The sequence below is a fragment of the Puma concolor genome, chromosome D3 (assembly GCF_028749965.1).
Source record: "Puma concolor isolate L17-30 chromosome D3, mPumCon1.1.hap2, whole genome shotgun sequence".
NCBI lineage: Eukaryota > Metazoa > Chordata > Mammalia > Carnivora > Felidae > Puma > Puma concolor.
This window is the reverse complement of record NC_141678.1, coordinates 60,398,047-60,410,993: the sequence shown is the minus strand read 5'-3', so window position 1 is coordinate 60,410,993 and position 12,947 is coordinate 60,398,047. Positions and strand designations below refer to the sequence as shown.

The 12,947-nt window shown below is 37.8% G+C and overlaps 1 pseudogene; it reads left to right on the top strand.

The window, feature by feature from the left end:
- Positions 1–8,965: 8,965 nt before the first annotated feature.
- LOC112868190 (eukaryotic translation initiation factor 1 pseudogene) lies at positions 8,966–9,471 on the top strand (annotated as a pseudogene).
- The last annotated feature ends 3,476 nt before the right edge of the window (positions 9,472–12,947 follow it).

The following is a 12,947-nucleotide window of genomic DNA, read 5'->3' as shown; positions in this document are numbered from 1 at the left end:
GCTAAGTAAGGGATTATAAGCATAATTGGTGTCCCAGTACAATGAATGAGAAAAAAAAAAAAAAAAAGATATAATTCAAGAAAATTTTCGGAAGAAAAGTAAAGACTAAAATATACAAGTTGAAAAAATATATATATCCCAGGGAAATCTGGTATGTATCACCCTGGATATAAATCCTGGGTACATTACTGGACTTAAGAGGTAAAGAAAGAAACCTCAGGGCATATAAGTCAAAACAATTTTAAAAATCAACTCATCTGTAAAGGCAGAAATAGTAGATTGGCTGCAAACCTCCTAAGACATCCTCAAAGTTAGAGACAGTGTTACTCATATTTTTCCAAAACTACACTGTTTATGCTTTCTTTTCAGCCAGAACTATCACATAGGTTCAAAGTCAGTTGACAGATACTTTCAAACTTTAAACAGTTTACCCAATTATGTCTTATTAAAGAATAACTAAAAAATACATCTTTATCCAACCAAAAAGCAAAGAGAAAAACATGTAAAAATAGATGGTGAATACAGAATCCATTTAAAAGTAACACAAACATGGGAACAATTCCCTGAAGATAGTGAGTGTCTAATTCAAGATCCAATGCCAGGTGCATGCATTTTGGGGTCAGGACTTCCTAGTCTTATATTCATGTGTGGTCACAGATATTTAATTTTAGCTACTATAGGAAGAACTTTGGTCTCTACTTCAGTTTCCCTATTATCTATATTCCCCTTCTGTTGGAAAAGCCATGGGCATTTTGGGGAGTCACTGAAGAAAAAATTGATTTGGGAATATTTTTGAGTTGGGATTCAATGTGACATATTCACGTGATTAACTGTAATTTCCATGGACCAAAGTAGAACTACCTCCCACCACTCAGCATTACCTATATCAAGTTACAGTGTTGCAAAGCTAAAGGTTTTTTGTCAATGTAAATGCTTAAGCACCCAAAGTGTGTGAATAGCAAAAGAGAGCAAGGTTGGAAAAGATGGAGCTAGGTCTAGTTCCTGAAAAATGTTTTTCAATTATCAAACATTTTGTTATCATCACCTACTCAAAAAATCCATGTTTTCTCATATTCATAAAAGCATATATAATTATAAATGCACTATATTCATTTTTAACATTTTTTAATGAGAATTGTGTGAAATAGAAATCCTGTGCATGCAGAGCATTAATCTGTACCAAGGCCAAAATCAGTAACCTGTTTGTGTGGGAACTCATACCCTGGATGGTGCCTTAGTGTACACAGTGATATATCTTGCCCTGATCTCTGAGGGCTCTGGATGAAATTGTGTGGAAAATGGCCACTGGTGCAGCAAATAACATACAAAGAAAACATGGATTAATAAGTGACTTTACTTTTTAAGAGTGTTTAATCATGGTGCAAGAAAAGGTAAATGCTCTGAGATTGTAGAGCTTATTATAAAAGAAAACCCAATAAAGATTATCCTACATTTTATAAGAATAATATAATTTTGCATACCATTACCAAAAACAAATTAGGAAGCTACAAGGAACTTTTCTAGCTGTAAAAAAAAATCAATTGACCACTCTAGAAAAGAGACTGAATTATATTTTTATTGATATTATAGAAAATATTACAAAAATCAATGTCACATGAAAAGGTCATCAGAATGTGCAGCCAAAAGAAAAAAATAAAGGAATAAACATATAAACAGACAGGTGTATCTGACTGTTAATAAAAAATACGCAATTTCCCTAGATTTGGAGAAGGCTTTATTTATTTATTTTTTTGATATTTCTAATTTGTTGTGATTCTTCAGTCAAAAGAAATAATAGTTTTCTTTAACCTATTTTCTCAATTATAGTTTTGTATTTTTTTAATTAAAAAGAGCCAAATTGTTCAAGCTCTGGAACCCATCAAACCCAGATCTATCGTTGGCTTAAGGAAAAATACACTTTACATAATATAAATGATGTAGAAATAAAAATATACTAATGAAACAAGAGAGGTGTGAAATGGTCAGATTCTATTTAAGCAGGGTGACTCCTTTGTCATTTTAGATAGGTGATAGTCCACAGACATTTTTTTAAACCTTATAGCTAGGTAATATGGGTATATTATTGAAACTTGCAGATGTAACAACTCAAATATTTATAAAAATATACAGATACAAGTAAAGTTTAAATTAAGGAAGAAAAAAAGATCTGTAAGAATGAAAAGAATGGTTTATTGACCTCTGTTTCATGGCATGGGGTCTTAATAATCATTGATAAAGTTAAAAAACCAAGACAGAGGACAGGATATTTTTGAATTGCTTATTTTAAAATCCTTAATATTATTTTCATATACACTCCTTAAACTTCATGTAATTTATGACAATACTAATTTTGGAGGGTGGGCAGGAGAGCATGGGAATAATAGAAATTTATAATTCCTTGTCATTCATGTTGGGGTTCTAATAAATACTCCTTGATAAAAAGGAATATTAAAGTTACAAATGAAAAGAAACAGATTGAAAATACACAAACATAAAACAAGAGAAAATACATATGAGATAGTGACATTAAGGTGTTAAGAAACAGAAAACTGAAATGGAATAAAAGTGAAATTTTATATGAAAATTCCTTTAGAAAGTAAGATAAGAATTCAATTTATTAGGACCCTTCTTAATCTCATTATAAAAATCTAAGTTTTCACAAACAATAGAAAGTGAGCTCTTTCCAAATTTATGGGGCGGATCTGGCAAAATAATCCCTGACTAGTACCATATTTTGCAAAGTGTTTTATAAACTTAGCATTTAGAAATCCTTCAGAATGAGTACATTGTGTGCATATTTTCGGTGTGTGTGTATCAGAAAGAAATTTTTCTCTGCAGAAAGATGTTTTTCTTAGCTGGCCTTCTCAGAGCAATAAAAATTGGATTCTGTGTATAGTTAGAAAATAAATAAGTAATTGCAACTATTTGGAAATCTATCTATTGAGTAAAGCAGAATGAACACTAACCATGCTTGGGGAGTTGGTTCTAGGGCTGATTGAACAGCCATTTTGGAACCAGTATTAGCCTCTGACAACATCTGGGCAGAAGTGTGATTAGATTTGGGTGTAGAGAGAAGTAGAAGGATGAATAGATAACCCTCCCCACCACCACCAACCTGTGCCTCAAGAAACACTCATTTTTGCACCCATGACATAACTTCATGATGACTGTCCTATCACACCCACTTTGAAAAATCCACATCAAAGTCAATGCAAACAGACAGAAACATTCACCTTCAAAACTCTTGAACTAAATCACAATCTGCAGGGCGATGTGTGGGGGCAGTCGTCTATTTATTTCCAATTACTTGAGAATAGCAAGAAAAATTTGCTTCCAATATTCTTGCACCCCAGCTGCTTGACAGCTTTCTGGGACGTGACATCGAGGGTCATTAATGCCAGAAGCACTTGTTTTCCAGGAGAACTCACTAAATGTTTCACAGTGCTGGCTGCTGTTGGCTCAGCTGCTACTTGCTCTGGTTGTACTTCAATTTCTCTTTTCATTTTAGATTTTGGTCTCCCTTTTTTCCATTATACTGAGTAATATATGACTCTGAATGATGTGTGTAATAGGAAACTGATGTTATATGTGTACTTTATTGACACTGCTGCCCAAAAAACGGCTTAGCCTATATCTCTAAGTAGTGCAATTTATTGTTCACTATCCCCCACTCACCTACATATAATGGTAAATGAGAGAGGAGAGTGAAGGATTGTAATTTCAACTTTTTTCCCCAAACACTTAAAAAGAACTGAACTTCCAATCATTAAACTTGAAGCAACCTGTTCCTTCCCCCAGGACTTTGGGTCCTGAAATAAATGTTTCACTGCAACACAACTGTCCACTGGCCTTAGGGTCCCCTGTTTAACCACATGTGAACAGTTGGGAGCTCAGTTATCATGGTCACATTATCCAAATGCCAGAGACTTCTGTCTGAGAATATCTCTACCCACTTTACTAACAAAGCAGAGTGATCCATCCCTCCTTCCACCCAACATAGAAACTTTTTTAAAAAAATTTGTTTCATGTTTTATTTTAGTGAGAGAGAGTGAAAGAGAGCAAGCACAAGATGGGGAGAGGGGCAAAGGAAGAGACAGAATGTCAAATGTCAAGCAGGATCCATGCTCAGCACAGAGCCCAATGCAAGCTTGATCCCATGACCCTTGAATCGTGACCTGGATTGAAAGCAAGAGTCAGATGCTCAGCCAACTGAGCCACCCAGGTACCCCTCAACACAGAAACTGTTAAACATCCCAGATTGGCCTACAGAAATGTTGAATCTCTGGAAGAAGAAATTCTGCAGATTAACATTAGAGGCAATTGCCATTTTGTGCTTTCAGTTTGCAGTTATGAATTATGGTTGATGTGCATTAACTGCCTAATGCCCATCAGTGTCCTCCTGGGACAGGACATATGACCACTATTTTCCAATTAATTATATTTTATATAAATAATGGTTTGCTTATGTGCTTACATAGTTGTGTGAGAACAGTCGACTGACTTATTTAATTAGAATGTATATATTGCCATTATCAAAAATGTTTGATAAACAAAAATGTAAGTGCAAGCACTGTTTAACATTTTGCCAAAAATAAAAAAAAATGTATTTTTGTGTATATCAGAGAAAACTGTAATGTCTGGTAAAATTAGAGTGAGAGAGAGAGAGAGAGAGAGAGTGAGAGAGAGAGAGAGAGAGAGGGTTGGTCAGAAAAGGCTCATATGAAAGAGGGAAATTTCACAATAGGAGGAATCAGTCACACGGGGGTGGTGACACAATGGGTGTGAAAGGCCTGAGCAGACAGGGCTCAGAATACTCAAGATTAGCCCAGGAAGGTAAGGAGAGGCTGCCTTCAAGAAAACACACCAACAGCTTTGAACTTTGCCTTTGGTGAAATGAAAATCCATAGGGATTAGGCAGAGGACAATTGTATTAAATAAAGAATTAGGCAGTCTGGAGGTAGAAGCTGATGGTGGGGAGGGGAGAGGATGTCTTATCGGGCAAGGAGTGTTTTACAGAAGTCTAGATAGGAGCTGATGAAGACATTTCCATCAATAAAATGACAAAATATTTATGTAGACTAAAATGCCAACCTACTCTGTGAGTCTCTGGTGGAAGAGATGGAGAAGTGTCTGTTGAGACCAGATATATTAGCACAAGAATATATAGTATTGATTATAGATTGACTATGAGGAATGATAGTGAAACATATTTCAATAGTCTCTCCTAGGATTCATCAATGAAGCAAAATGTACTGAAGTAGGAAACTCTGAAGAAATAAAATTGTGAAGTCAGCTTCAAAGCTCATTTTTATACCGTTACTTAGTTTGAGATGCCTCTGAGATATCTTCACGATGTTGGAAATGTAAATCTGAGAGGTTCTGGCACATAAATGAAAAGTAGATATAAATGTTATTTGTTGAAAATGTTATAAAATCTGTCTTATTACCCTTATTTTATACATAACAGGTGGGGTTTGGAAATGTTTAAAAACTTGACCAAAGGCAAAAGGCTAGTAATAAGCAAGCTTTCAGAGCCCAAAGCCAACTCCTCATCCCATTAGGACTTCCACAGCTCTTACTGTAATGTTTTACACCTATGTATCAACAATTGATGTTATCACCCAATGTTTTACCTTTGCTTCAATCCTGTTACCCCAACAAATAAGTTTAATGAATAAAGGGACCACTTCATAAGGATAAATGATGTTCTGCATAGAACAGTGAAAAATAATAGGTACGGGCTAAATAGAAATTGATTGATATCTTGAAATTATGTTTATTTTACATTTTTCCCATCAGTGGAATTACAGAATACCTAGTCAGAATGTACTGTATTCCATGAGAAATTCTGTAGTATTCTGAAATTTCACCAATATCACAGATCATCTCTGTGTACAGATCATCTTCTATGATTCTTTATGATACAACTACTTTCATTCCAGAGTTCTAAATCATTGTTTCATTTGTGAATTGAGTTCGTTAATGTCCCCTTTCATATAACAGGTATATATATTTTCAAAGTCAGTTTGTTTAGGTCAGATCTTCTTCAGATCTCCAGACCAAAATGAATTCATTCAACTTTTACTGAATATCTACTGTGTCTGGGAATACCGTTAAGATGTGGTAGAGACAAAAAATAAAAACTAGTGATAAGAAACTCAAAACTCAATAGGGAGAACATAAAAATATGTAAACACACAGCGATCCCATTCTCTTTTCTAAGGATTGCTTTAAAAAAGAACATGATTTATAATTCTGGATAATGAAGGTGAATCTTCTGGGCAGCTTCCATGAAGGCATTCTTTCTGTTCTATAAAGGAGATACATAGGCAAAAGATGTTCTCTTCTTCTAGACTTGTACGTGTTTGGATTTGAGGCCTGAACCCATGTCAATCATCAGGTGGCACAACAAAGATGGGAGAATAAAGAGACTGAAATGACCAGGGTTCTTGATATTATTACTGACCTGCTGAATTCACTAACTCTGGAGCTCCCAACCTTTAGATACTGTTATGAGGGATAATACATTTCCTTTTGTTTAAGCCATGCTGACTTGCATTTTCTTCTTATGTGTGCCATAAACTGTAAATCTGGTAAATGCTATAATAAAATGCTACTGTAAATCTGGTAAATGCTGTAATAAAAATCACATGGTGTAATGAAGGTACAAAAAGGGAGGTAATTCTTTCCAGAATTGTGGCAAAAACTTGAGATTTCAATATCAGTCTTTGAAGTCCTAAATTGGAAGTCGCTATGGCATATCCGGGTATAAATGTTCTACAGGTCATTTGTTATTTAAGCCTAGAGTTAAGAAAAGAGCACTGGACCAGAAACACAAAGATTTGTAAGTTTGGGGCATGTATTTTGTAGTAACAGCCTTGATGTAGATGACATCTTTCAGGTAGAATTGCAGAGAATAAAAAGTAAGAGGACACCTTAAAGAAAAATGAGAAGTGTCAACATACGATCGATGGATGATCAGAAGAAGAGGAACCTAGAATAGAGACTAAGAAGAAGCCACAGGAAGATGGAAAGAAAGAAAAAGAATGAGTTGTAACACCAAAACTGGTATATAAATGGTTTCAAGTGGGGGAAAATTAATCATCAGCAACAAATACATTAAAATGCTTCAGGGGCGCCTGGGTGGTGCAGTCGGTTAAGCGTCCGACTTCAGCCAGGTCACGATCTCGCGGTCCGGGAGTTCGAGCCCCACGTCAGGCTCTGGGCTGATGGCTCGGAGCCTGGAGCCTGTTTCTGATTCTGTGTCTCCCTCTCTCTCTGCCCCTCCCCCGTTCATGCTCTGTCTCTCTCTGTCCCAAAAATAAATAAAAACGTTGGAAAAAAAAAATTAAAAAAAAATGCTTCAGAAATATAAATAAACAAACATTGCTTATTGAAGTTAGTTTTAGGATTGTGTATCAGTTACAAACTGTGTTTGGCTACATAAACAGATATCTGTTGATCATGTTACAAATTTAAGAAACAGAAGGTTTTAAGAGTCCTTCAGGGGCTTCACAACCTCATCAATGTCCCCGGCGCCTTCGTGTTTCATTTTCTTTACAAATAGTTTTTCATAGTTATGGTCATATTATGATCACCATGTGGCTGGTCCACCTCCAGCCTCACATCTACACTACAAGGAACAAATAACAAGGAGGAAAGTTCAGCACTTTTTTGTTTGTTTGTTTGTTTGTTTAATCAGCAAATGCATCTTTCCCAGAAATCCTCTGTAGACTGCTAATTACAGTTTCAAAGCTGCAAAGGAATAAGGGTGATACAGTTTTGTTTTGTTTTGTTTTTATTAAGCTGGCTCACTATTGTCCTAAGCATTCTCTCTCTCTAAAAAGAAGACAGAAATGGGTAGTAGACAGACAACTCTCAAAAACTGCCACAGATCTCATTTATAATCTGAGTGAGAATGGTTTCAGAGGTTGAGTGGAGGCAAAAGTCAAATTTAAGCCATTAGAAGGCCAGTGGTAAAAGCAGGCTTGGGCAGGAAGTTTGCTTGAAAAGGAAAGGAGAGATGGGGCCATACAAATAGTGTTGTGTACATTCCTATTAATGTTCACATGTTTGGGAAAGGACCCCTGGATACCTCCACTTTATGCTCTTTTGGCACCTGCAACTTTTTTTTTTTTTTTTTTTTTTCAACGTTTATTTATTTTTGGGACAGAGAGAGACAGAGCATGAACGGGGGAGGGGCAGAGAGAGAGGGAGACACAGAATCGGAAACAGGCTCCAGGCTCTGAGCCATCAGCCCAGAGCCTGACGCGGGGCTCGAACTCACGGACCGCGAGATCGTGACCTGGCTGAAGTCGGACGCTTAACCGACTGCGCCACCCAGGCGCCCCTGGCACCTGCAACTTGAGTAGACATTCAACAAATGCCTGTGGAATTAATGAGCAGCATTGAGATTGCTGATTTGGGGGGGGGGGGGGTCAGTCTCTAGTCTCCTTACCATAAGCGTGAGGTACATGAAAGAGAATGCTTGAAATGGGACTGAAATGTGGGAAGGTACCAGATCAGGCAAGCCCTGGTAAGGTTTCTTCTGCATTTTAACATAGGAATCTTGAGAATCACTGAATGATCTATACTTAAATGGACACAATCAAATTTGCAGTTTAAAAAGGATTCGCTCTGGGCTGGAGGTAGGGCTAAAGGTGTGGAGTCAGAATGGAAGTCAAGAGCAATAGTCTAGGCAACAGATGTGATTGCTTGGACTGGACTGGTGGTGGTGATTGGCACATTCCATGTTCCTTATTATTATCTAATAGAAATATTAATAAATGACCCACTTTATTGCTGTCCTTGTGCCTAACATAATTCTAAATGCTTTCTCTTATGTGTATTATATATTTATGTCTCCTCCCCCATCCCAAACCCTTGGAATAAATGGCATACATTCTAGTCACTGAGCTGTTGCTGAGGACTTAGCAGCCTCCCCTTGTAACCTCCATATTTCCGAATGCTCTATACCCCCACCACTCCTGCCTGCCTTCTCCCACTGCTTTCTGCAGTTTCCACCGAAGGAAGGGAAACTTATTGTACATATGTTATCCAGAACCTCCACTCTTTTGACCCCTTTGATGACGATCTGCTTCCTGCTGGCACTGAGGATTACATCCTTACAAGAATTCAACAGAGAAATGGCAGGAATACCCTTACACTGTCCAAGGGATCACTGACGATTACAATAAAAAGAAAGTAGTGAAGGCGTTTACGAAGAAATCTGCCTGCAATGGTACTGTAATTGAGCATCCACAATATGGAGAAGTAATTCTGCTACAGAGCGACCAGCACAAGAACATATGCCAGTTCCTCGCAGAGACTGGACCAGCTAAAGATGACCAGCTGAAGGTCCATGGGTCCAAAGTGCTTTGGGCTCACTAAAACTTGAGTGAGGATATCCTTGCAATGAGTAGAATTTCCCTTCCGTCCCCTGTCACAAATTTGAAAACCCAACAGCTTGTATAATGTAAATATTTAGGGTCTGGTTTTAACGTAGACTAACACAACTCATTCATGCAATAAACTGAAAAGAAACTTGCTGTCTAGTCTTGAAGTCCCTCAATTAAACAGAGGGCAAGCAGGAGGCACCTAGCAGTGTTTGGCCTAAAACCAAGCAGTTACATGATATTTCAGTCAAGCCTAGAGTCCCAAGATCACAGATGGCCATGTATGACCAGAAGCTCCTCGGCTCTCCCTCTTCAGAGTTCCCTGCCTTATGAGGGACACCATGGGCTGTTTACCACCTGAACAGGTGAACAGGAATGTTCACCACCTAAACAGCCCACAGTGAAGCTGAGAGGACAGGATGGGGTAAGGCAAGAACAGCAGCTGTATGATTACAGGGAGTCATTGGTAGTCAAAGAAAGATCCCTGGGGTCTCCAACCTGACCAGGTGGGCAGAGCTTGGAGCGGCCACCTTCCCCCTAGGAGGGTGTGATACTGCCTCTGGCTTGCCACCAAGGTCTTGTGACCAGACATGTCCTAGCTAATCGATGTCCAAACACCAGAATATGAGGTGAACCTTCTATCAGAGTTAAACTTCTGACAAGGGGACAAACTTCAAACCGATATATCAGTCACGTAGTCAGCTGTAGAGCTTGCAACTTACCAGCAATAGTGGCCCAAAGCCATGTGAAGTAACAGACTGGTGTTTAGTTTATTTTTTCCTTCAATTTTAATGTTATATAATGCATTTAAATCCTTATTTAAATAAAATTTGTTTTCAGGAAAAAAAAAATGGCATATAGATGATGGAGCACTGCAGGTACTTGCCCAAGGTCACAAATCCGGCATGTGGCCGAGCCAGGTTTTTAAACTCATGCCTACCTGGCTGCAGAGCTCACACACTCACCACACATGCTCAGCAAGGTCGGACTGTGACCGAGAGGCTGGTCTCTTTGTAGCCCAGTGTACAAGTTAAAGCCTACAAGTCTGAGCTGGACTATCTGTGTGCAAGTCCAACCTCCATGCTTCCCTCACTGTGTGAACCTTGGGAATTATTTACCATTCATTGCCTTAGTTTCCTATTGTATAAAATGGGGATGGTAATTATAACATCCAAGCCATTTAGTTGCTATAAAGATTAAATGAGTTAACATTTATAAATCCTCACCTCAAAATAAGCATGGTTTATACATAGAATGTTATACATGTTTGTTAAATAAAATAAAAATTTCAAGGTATGGTAGACATTGAAACCCCTGTGCAAATATTACTTTGATGTGCTCATCTATTCAGATATTTTCTTTTCAAATGGACATGAAAAATTAATTGTTCATTTGACTGTCCTCTCACTGTTTTTCTATGTCAATTTTGACTTCAGTTGCTTAAATCACTTAGTAGTCTCCCAAAATGCAAAATATTCAGTGCTCGTCTACAAAATTGTTATCGTGAAAGTCAGGCAAACACATATGCTTTTACTTTAATTGCTCATCCAGCTGAAAAAAAAAAGAACAGTTTGTCACTTATCTCAGATTATGATCATGTGAAAAGATCCAGAAAGAAAATACGTATAAGAGAAACAAACCTGCTTCGTTGCTTCATTTTTACTTCTAACAAACAGCAAAAGAAGTACTCCCTTCTGAGGCTGAAGCAGTTGTAGTTGAACTCTGAAAATTGCACTTGATCATCAGCTATTGACACTATTGAAAAGTTTATCATTGTTGTTTTCATGTGCCAGGAACAGTGTATTTGCCAAACCAATCATGAGTCCAAGTGCAAGCAAATGGTAAAGGTACATATGACTACATGAGAGGCAGCCAGAAAGCAGTGGTATGGATGGAAAGCCAGGCAATCTAGATAGGACAGAATTTCAATACACTCAGCTTCATTGTGATGACTCAGGATTTTATCAGTTACTCAGAACTACTACTGGGCAGGCTGTTGGGCAGTTACCATATCCAAAGCTACAAGTGCCCAAGAAAATAGAAAGTTTTTCCAAAGACTCAGCAGGATTCTTACTTCTAATCAGGCTGTCTATCTGCAATGATGCTTCATGGGTCTGGGGAGATGGTGGTGGGTATCACCGAGACACTTTTTGTAGATAATTTTATACAGTTACAGTCTTGAATCACTCTATATCTCTTGTCCGCATATACTGGTATCTTTTTGTCTTGGATTATTGTCACCATGGTGACAGCCATGCAAATAGCAACACTGAAAAGAAATTTAAACTTTTCTAACTTCACAGGGAAGGAAGACAGAGAAAGGAAAGTAGATGTAATGATTCGGGCATTTCCTGGTGCTTAAGCATTGAGGACTAGAGCCTACTGAGGACTAAAAGAAAACATTTTCAAGCAGAACAAGGGCATCCAGCTTAAAGAAACTGTAAAGCACAAGATGGGAATATTTTAATGCATCCTTCCTACATGAAAAGACTAGAGGAGACTGAAGCTGAGAGATGGTGAGGTGATGCAGTAGAAAAAGGGCAGATTTGGATGAGAGTCACAGAGATGGTTGCCCTTAAAGAATGACCTGTTCAAAGTGGAAGAGTTTACCTGGTTCATTATGAGAGGTTCTTTCCCTCTCATAAACCAATAGGACTCCAAAGGACCCCAAAGCACCCATCCTACAAAATGGGGGCCATTTTGTTTACTTTGTGAATGTATGCCTAGGCAACAGACTTAAGAGCTGCCCCTGTGTCTAAATGAGCAGAGGAGAGAATTGGAAAGATATGGCAGAATTCAGAGAGGGAATAGGCTTCTTCACTATGCAAGAATGAGAAATTTCACCAAATATATACTTTAAAAAGTATCCAGGATTGAGCCATATCCCACCTCAGTAACAGAACAGGCTGAGTGCTATCAGAGCCATACCATACATTTGCCTTCTCCACTCTTTGAATCCAGATTCCCAGCTAAAGATTGTACTAGAGAGAGGAAAAGAAATGGGATATAAACTGAGTTGAAGATTAAACGTTTAATCAAGTGGCATTTATTCCTGGCTTGCAAGGGTGGTTCAATGTTTGCAAATCAATGTGTTACATCACACTAATAAAAGAAAGGATACGAACCATATGATCATTTCAATAGATGCAGAAAAAGCATCTGACATAGTACCACATCCACTCATGATAAAAACCCTCAACATAGTAAGTCTGGAGGGAACATACCTCGGCATAATAAAGGCCATATATGAAAAACCCACAGCTAATATCATCCTACATGGGGAGAAACTGATAATTTTTCCTCTATGGTCAGGAACAAGACAGGGATGTCTACTCTCACCACTTTTATTCAACATAGTACTGAAAGTCCTAGCCACAGCAATCAGATAACAAAAAGACAATAAAAGGCATCAAAATTGGTAAGGAAGAAATAAAACTTTCACTATTTGCAAATGACATGATATTATATAACTAGAAAGCCCAAAAAACTCCGTCAAAAAACTGCTAAAACTGCTAGAATTCAGTAAAGTCACAGGATACAAAATCAACATAC